We start from the raw sequence: 8781 nt of genomic DNA, 5'->3' as shown, positions 1-8781 counted from the left end.
CCTCATGTGCATAACCCATTAGTAGCAAAAAAATCTTACAAGTAACATCTACACTGTCTTTAGGTTAGACAGCCATCTGGCTAGCTGATATGCACTACACACACACACACACACACGCACACACACAGATAGCCTTATTTAGATGCCTTATTATAATGCTAGTTCCATTTTCAATCATCTACCATAAATCAAGCTCCACCTCCTTTGGCAGAAATTAAAACAGCTGAAATTTAAAAAGAGCTTAGAACATGTTAAAGCTCACCATAGGCTATTCTCATCCTGTTATTAGTGGCTTACTCTTATCTTCCATTCTCTGGCTCATCTCTCTCACCTGTGAATTCATGTCCCTTTCATTTTCCTCAGCTTCCAGAAAGTCCGTTTTATCTATTGCCCTTTCTCCAACTTTTCCCAAGTTGGACTTTGACTCTAGACTCGTGGGTTCCTTTATATTGATGTCCACAGACATTTTGGCACAATAGGAACTGCCATGAAAAAGAGATGCCAATACATTCAAAACTGGAAATTTAATTGTGTGCTTTTACAAACGAAATAGTATGGAATAGTATAGCAGAAAGTTTAGGGAAGGGAAAAAATGAGTGGTTTAAGTGTTGTTTACCAGAAACAATTCATCTGCAAAATTTGATCCAATGAGCAGGCATTTGGAGGAAGCTTCTTATGTTGGCAACATATTTACAGAGTCAGAAGCTGGTGAGTTTGAGATCTGGTAAGGTTTGGGGAAATAGATGTTAATGTAGGAGGTAGATATTGGGAACTGAGATGTGTTTGCAAAAAAAGGGGTACTTGTAAAGCTAGTGGAGGTGAAGTTGTGGTGTTGGGAGTTTATTAACAACAAGGAAAGGTTACTTATAATTAATGATTTAGATGGGAAATTTGAAATGCTTTAGAATTGTGTGGAATGCTGTCCTGTAGTCTGGTCCAGGTGCCCAGTATACCCATCTACTGAGGCTGAAATCCCACAAATATAGACATATAAACACAACCCTTATTAAAATATATGTACATACATAAACATATAATATAGGTGTGTGCATATATGTGTGTATGTGTGTATATATACACAAAGTTTCTATATATATATATATAAAACAGTTTCAAGTTTCATTTATAAAATATGTTTCAAGACACACAGTGGATGCCTGAAACCTCAGATAGTACCAAAACCTCTCTCTCTCTCTCTCTCTCTCTATATATATATATATACTGTTTTTTGATTTCTTTTTATTTCTTGAGACAAAGTCTCGCTCTGTCACCCAGGCTGGAGTGCAGTGGCATGATCTTGGCTCACCGCAACCTCCGCCTCCTGGGTTCAAGCAATTCTCCTGCCTCAGCCTCCCGAGTAGCTGGGATTACAGGTGTGCACCACTGCATCTGGCTAATTTTTTTGTATTTTTAGTGGAGATAGGGTTTCACCATATTGGCCAGGCTGGTCTTGAACTCCTGACCTCAGGTGATCTGCCTGTTCGGCCTCCCAAAGTGCTAGGATTATAGGCATGAGCCACTGTGCCCGGCCCATATATACTGTTTTTTTCTATACATACATAGCTATGATAAAGTTTAATTTAAAAAGTAGACACAGTTATAAATTAGCAATAACTAACACTAGAACAATTGTAACAATATACTGTAATAAAAGTCATATATGAATATGGTCTCTCTCTCTCTTAAAATACTGTAATATTTTAGGACCGTGGTTAACGGTGGGTAATTGAAACTATAGAAAGGTGAATTATACATAGATGTGTGCATGTATTTTTTTCATATGTACATATATAATTTTTTTTAAACCTGAAATCAGGTTGTAGTAGACAGGCCATCAGGGTGGGAACTGAATCTGATAGAAGAGAAAGGGAGCTTAAGGAAAAACACTATTTGTTTCATAACTGTGTTTAGGTCACACCTGCTTTTCCAGATCCCAGCCTGCCACAAATGAGAATATAAAAGAAATCTCAGACTTACCGGGTGGTGGGGTAACCTAGGGATTTAGGATGTGGTCTTCTCTGCAGACAATCAGGGTCCCTGTGAGGCCAGCTCTAGTTGTACCTTTGGCTTGGTACTTAACTCAAGCCTGAGTTCCTTCATCAGTAACACATGGGTAATGGTGTCTGTAGCAGCAGGTTATTGGTGCTTTTAAAAAATAAACTTCATTTTGGAATAATTTTAGCTTTACAGAAAATTTATAAAGATTGTACAGAGAGCCCTGTACATATGCCCTTACTGTTTACTTCGTTGTTAACATCTTACATTACCAGGATACATTTGTCAAAAATAAGAAATTGACATTGGGACATTACTATTAACTACAGTTCAGACTTTATCTGGATGTCAACAGCTTTTCCATTAATGTCTTCTCTCTATTCCAGGATCCCATCGAGGATCGTGTTAGATTTGGTTGTCAGGTCCTCTCGGGATAAGTCTCCAGAGACTTATTTCAAGGTTTAAAGCATAACACATGTAAAGCACACTTAGTCTGGTGCGAAACATGTAATAAAGAATTGGTCAACACTGAGGGATCATTGTAACTATGTGATAGACACTGTTTCAGCACTTTCCAAACACCAATTCATCTAATATTCATTCACAGCTATTCTGTGAAGACTCCAGTTGCATTTACTTTACAGATCAGAAAACGGAGGCACAGGAAGGTCAAAAAAATAGCCCCAAATTATGCAGCTGGCAGATCTGGGCTTCAACCCAGGCTTGCTGGCTCTTAAGCCCATGCTTTTAGTCACGATGTTGCCTCTTTGTATGTGCATAATATATACTCTTTATTAGTAGGAGACTCTGGAACTGGTAAATTGTCTCTAGGGCAGAAGAATATTACTAAGTAGTTCTCTGTTAGTTACTGAAAATATGCCTGATTTTTAACCCTCTTTAAATAAAATATTATAGCAACTCAGAAAAGGTAAGGAATGCGGATTGAATAAGCCAGAAGTACATGTTTCATAGTTTTTCTTATAAATCACTTTTTTGAACCCTTACTCTGCCATATTTTTTCTTAATTTCTTTTTTTCTTTTTTTTGGAGAGAGGGTCTCGTTCTGTAGCCCAGGCTGGAGTGCAGTGGTGCGATCACAGCTCATTGCAGCCTTGATTTCCCAGGCTCAAAGGATCCTCCCAACTCAGCCTCCTAAGCAGCTGGAACTACAGGTGCACGCCACCATGCCTGGCTAATTTTTTGTATTTTTTTTAGAGACAGGGTTACCCCATGTTGCCCAGGCTGGTCTCAAACTCCTGGCTCAAGCAATCGGCCCCTCTTAGACTCCCAAAGTGCAGCGATTACAGGCGTCAACTATTGTGCCTGGCGTTTTCTTAATTTTATACACATATATTCACTCTTTCCCTCTCTCCTTCCCTCCCTCCCTTCTTTCCTTCCATCCATACTACATGTTTAAGCCATGGAACCTCTATCAAAACTACAGCAGAGAAGAAACTTTTTTTAAAAATCTAGGAATGAAGATTAAGAGCAAGCAAAAGGCAATGGAGTTTCTGGTGACAATTACGAAAGGCATAAAAGGGGAAAGATTTGGGAGCAGGAAGAAAGGGAGAGGGAGGATGGACTGGGAGCTCTCTAGTCAAGCTCTGCCAGGAACCACCTGGTGATGCTGTCATTTATTTCACATGACTGCTCCTTATATTGGCTTCCCAGTCTATAACATGAGCAGATCCCCTTTAACTCTGTTATATATAATAATTTTGAGTCCAGAAATTTTAAAAAGGATGTTTAAAGAAAAATGAAAAAGCAAGAAAGCAGTTAAGTTGATATGAAAGGCTTAGCAACTAAACTGGAAGGTGAGCAGGCCTCAAACTACAACATTCATTCCACACACATTTATTTCAGCACTGTTCTAGGTGCTGGGGAGACAGAGAGGAACAAAGCGTGGCCACTACACTCACAGCCCTCATAGTCTAGTGGAGGGTTGAGAGATAATAAACATGGAAACCAGTAAGATAAGTGTAGACTGTGCGATTTTATAAAGGAAATTAATGGAAGGATGAGGCGGAGACTATGGGGTAGGGGAGGGGGTATCCACACTTGAGATAGGACAGATCATGTTTAATTTACCTGTGTTCAGATTGTGATTACAATGGGGAAAATAAGACCCTTAAATCCTTCGGCAATCGACAAAATCACTTTATTTATAGCGCAATAAAGGTGTGCACCAAGACGGCTTTCCACAAGAAGTTTGAGAACCATTTTACTAAAAATGTGAAAGAATATTTACACAACAAGTTATTTAGGAGTAATTCTTCATGGAAATAAGAAAGTCTAGAATGAAGTCCTTCAGCTCCTCCTCAAGCAACTGACAAGCCCCTTTCCTAGGCTGGCATCAACTCTATCTAAAATTCTATGTAAATATACTCTTGGTATCTGCTATGAACTGATTTGTTCCCCCAGCATGCCAATTGACATGTTGAAGCCCTAACCCCCAACGTGACTGTATCTGGAGATAGAGTCTTTAGGAGGTAATTAAGCTTAAATTAGGTAATAAGGGTGGGGTCCTGATCTAATGGGATTAGCGACCTTAAAAGAAGACACACCAAAGAGCCAGTGTGCGCATTCTCTCTCTCCCTCTCTCTCTCTTTTTTCCTCCCTCTCTCTGTACATGCACTACATCTGGGAAAGGCCATGTGAGGACACAGGGAGAAGGTGGCAGTCTACAAGCCAAGAAGAGAGGTCTCAGAGAAAGCCAAGCTTGCTGATGCCTTGATCTTGAACTCCCAGCCTCTAGAACTGTGGGACACTGTGTTAGCTCAGGGCCCACTGTAATAAAAATACCACCTTGTTAGATTACAGATAGGGTTGGGTCATTTTCATTGCATGCTATTCTTCTTCTAGGGTTCCTCAGTATGCCACTTGTGGACATAGCTTATGAGGAATTGTTTCAGGAACTGCAAGTATCAATCACATCTAGTTTTCTTCCCCCTCTTTACAGATAGTACACCAAATAATACCCATTAAACTGTCATTACTTGTCATTGAAAGAGAGGCTTTTCAATGAGACGTGGTTTCCTCTAATAGTATGTCTCCTACAGGTAACAGTATCAGTACTGGCATAAATGTGAATTAAATCATCTTTCTAAAAACTAGACATGGCTAAAATTGAAGACATTTTATCTGCTTTCCCCTAAGCCTCACACCATGTCAGGATGACCGTCATTTTCATGACACATTGAAATTTGAAAAACTTTTTAAAATTCCCTTTTCTTATTTGCTCCATTGATGTAGAATATTATACAGTTATTGAAATCTGGTTTTCACAAAATATAATCTTTAAACTTTGAGCATCTGAATATTTTCTTGATCCCCACCATAGGGCTATCATTTACCAGCTCTGTAGCTCCTGGAAGACTATGTAGCATTTCTAAGCCTCTGTTGCTTCATCTACAGTGTGGGTTTATGGCAGGGATTCAATGAGTTCATATAGGAAAACATGGCAAGTCGCAAGCTCTCGATAACTGTTGATTACTACCACTACCATTATTACAACTGCTAATGTTACTGCAGTTTTTGTAACCAGCCTCCATATCGATCCTAAATCCATCAGTAACAATAACTGTCCTTAAAAAGACCATTCTCAGGCCAGATGTCTCCAAACGGCTACCAACTGTTTGTAATATCATGTCTTAATTCCTTCCAAATGATGACTGAGTAAGCTCTTCTCTGGTTGCCTGTTGCCTGCCCATTCTATCTTCCTAGTTCATTACCAGAGAACCCATCCTTCCCATTGGCCCTGGGGCAATTCAGGTGTACACCTCTCATCTGAGAGTGTGTGTGTGTGTATATATATATATATATATATATATTTTTTTTTTTTTGAGACGGAGTCTGGCTCTGTCGCCTAGGCTGGAATGCAGTGGCGCGATCTCGGCTCACTGCAAGCTCTGCCTGCCGGGTTCACGCCATTCTCCTGCCTCAGCCTCCGAGTAGCTGGGACTACAGGCGTCCGCCACCACGCCTGGCTAATTTTTGTATTTTTAGTAGTGACGGGGTTTCACCATGTTATCCAGGATGGTCTCGATCTCCTGACCTTGTGATCCGCCCGCCTCGGCCTCCCAAAGTGCTGGGATTACAGGTGTGAGCCTCCGCGCCCGGCCCTAAGTACAATTATTAATACCTTCCCTTTCACTCTCAAAAGTGTCGTGGTGTGGGTGTTACTTGTTTCCCATTTGCTTAGACGTTCTGCTCTCGGTGGAAAAACCATCACACACAAGTTCACTTGCTCTCACCTTCCAGTTATTTCCCTCCTCTAGAATGCTGTACTTCCACCACTGCCAAATCGTGAACTTTCTCTCCTTCAATATCCCACTGAGAACTCACCCTCAGGATGGGACTCTGCTCACCCTGTCCTCTACTCAAGCGGAAGCCTCTCAGCGGTCATGTAAATAACTGTATAACTTTAATTGGCTCTGTTTATAAGCCTCTTGTATCTTTTATTTCCCTCTAGGTATTTTTCCATGTGTTTATCCTGTATCCATTAATTTGTAATCTCCCAGAGGGCAAGGCCTGAACACAAGCTTCTGTTGGTGTAAAGTGGAGGCACAGGTAAGCCTGCTTGCTAGACGCTGCCATCCTTCTTTATTACTAATCTGTTAAAAAAAAAAAAATCCTTTGTAGTGCTTTGTTAGTGATGGTCCCGAGACTGCTAACCTAATGAAAAACTATATCCAGTGTCTGCTAGTGTCCAAACAAGAGAAAATCAACAGTTACAAGCTTTCCTTAATGTGAGGGGAAAGGTGTGCGGATATTTTGACCCATAAGGGAATTTATGGTGTATGTGAAGCATGTTATAGAATTTGTTGCTTTTAGAGGTTTATTCTTGTCTCTTCAAGGCTGCAGGACTGTCTCAGAAGGGAAATAATATTTACCTTCCAAACTGAGATCTAAAACCCGAACAAAGCCTCAGGAAACATACTCCACCACCATCTTACAAGTTTGTGCTACGGGTGGACGGAAAATGAATCTAATGTAGGAGGCCTCCCTCTGTGCGTCTAACAGGAAAGACCACATGGTGTAAGTCTCCAGGATCACTAGAGGGGTATTGTTCATTTCAGTCCAGGTAGCAACGGGAAGCCCGTGCAAATGTTCTTCTTTCATTGCGGGGCTAAGGAGTGTGGGTCCTTTGCCGCGACTACCTGCTTGCCTCTCTCAGAACCTGCATATGAAGTGCGGAAGATCTGTCTATCTTCTCAGCGGCGCAGAGCCCAAGGTAGAAACCGATGGAGGCGGTGCACTAGATAACATCAAAGCCCCGGGCAGGGGCCAGAAAGGGGGGCACAGGCAGCCCGGGGAATGAAGCGCCTCCCTCTAGCATTTCCTCTCACGCCCACTTGCAACCTAGGAGGCTTTTGGTTTCTGCTTTTGTTGTTTTTAAAATTAAAAGTTAAACCCAGGAAGCTTTGGATCAGACTTTTGCGTTGCAGTTCGGGTAAGTTTTTCTCTCGGTTCTTTTGTCTAACGCCTGGCTTGGGAAGAGCCTGGGCGTGGGGCAGAGTTGGCAGGGCGTGCGGGGAAGGTTTTGTCGCCGGGTCGTCCAGAGGAGGAGGGGATTCGGCCGGTGGACGGGAAAGCCCAGCACGCGCGGAGGGCGGAGGGCGGAGGGCCGAGGGGAGGGACGGGCGGCGTGACCCGGCGGCCGGCGGGGAGGAACCTCCGGGATCTCCGCGTGGCGGTGGTGGTGGCGGCGGCGCTGCCGGGCCGCGCGCTGGGCGGAGGGCCGGGGCCGCGGGGCCGCGCCAGGGGGGAGCCTGAGCCGGGCCGGGCCGGGCGGCCGCGTGGGAACCGGAGCCGGGGACGCAGCGGCGGGGGCGGGCAGGGTGGCGCGGGCCCAGTGGACGCGGGGCCGGGGTGGACTTTGTGCCCTCTCCAAACTGTTCGCCAAGAAAAACGTGTGTTGAGCTTTTCAGTGACACTGTCCTCCCTCGAACCCCACTTTCCCGAAGGGGGGCTCCAGAAGCATTCACGCGGCCGGTGGGGATGGAGCCATAGAGAAATGGTTCCCTTGGAGCCCCCTCTTTTTGGGGGGCAGAGAATGGTCACTCGCTCCCCCATTGTCCCAGGATTTTTGACAGTTGACACTGCAGTTTACCATTCACATTCATCCTCTACATTCACCCTCTGCTTCATTTTTTTTCCCACGCTCTGTTTGATAAATTTTGAGAAAATATATTGGATTTGCCACAAAACAATTAAGCCTAAAGAAGCTACTTTATAGTATAGCCAGATTTCCCTGCATCCTGATATCTAGGAAGAAGTGAAGGCAGAATTAGGAAAACAACTGCATTTAGAAAATTCAAAAACTTACTAGGAAACTATTTTGTATTGTATATATTTCAAATAAAAGTTTAATATCTGTTTGCTGCTCAAGGAAATAGTTGAAATGTCAAAATTTACCTATTATAATTCAAAATTGCATGGATGTTTTGTTGGAAAGTTCGTAGTAATGCTGAATCCTACATAAACATTGTGTTGACAGTATGTTGTGCTCAACAATTCTTGGGTTAAACGTTATTCATTCAGTTAGCATTTTTCACTTCCGAAGTGATACAAACTCCACTCATTATCAAATTACCTTACTCCTGACAGATTAATAGCTATACGTTCACAGTTAAACGCATGTTTATTTTTTGATTCAAATAACCCAGTTGGGAAGTTACATTATATACTTTTTTGGTGATTGCAACCTATTGGATATCGTTTCATTTCACAAAAGAGAGATGGTTATATCACAGTGAAAATAAAAATTGCATTATTTCATTGTAGG

At 42.5% G+C, this 8781-nt stretch overlaps 1 protein-coding gene across 1 annotated transcript in view; it reads left to right on the top strand.

The window, feature by feature from the left end:
- Positions 1-7061: 7061 nt before the first annotated feature.
- HIVEP1 (HIVEP zinc finger 1) overlaps positions 7062-8781 on the top strand; it is a 155948-nt gene continuing 154228 nt past the window's right edge. The window contains exon 1 of the mRNA XM_005554028.4: positions 7062-7446. The gene's annotated coding sequence lies outside the window, so the exon portion shown is untranslated. The remainder of the gene's footprint in view (positions 7447-8781) is intronic.

This window comes from Macaca fascicularis, chromosome 4 (assembly GCF_037993035.2).
Source record: "Macaca fascicularis isolate 582-1 chromosome 4, T2T-MFA8v1.1".
Lineage (NCBI taxonomy): Eukaryota > Metazoa > Chordata > Mammalia > Primates > Cercopithecidae > Macaca > Macaca fascicularis.
The sequence above is the reverse complement of the archived record's forward strand: the minus strand, read 5'-3'. Positions and strand labels throughout refer to the sequence as shown.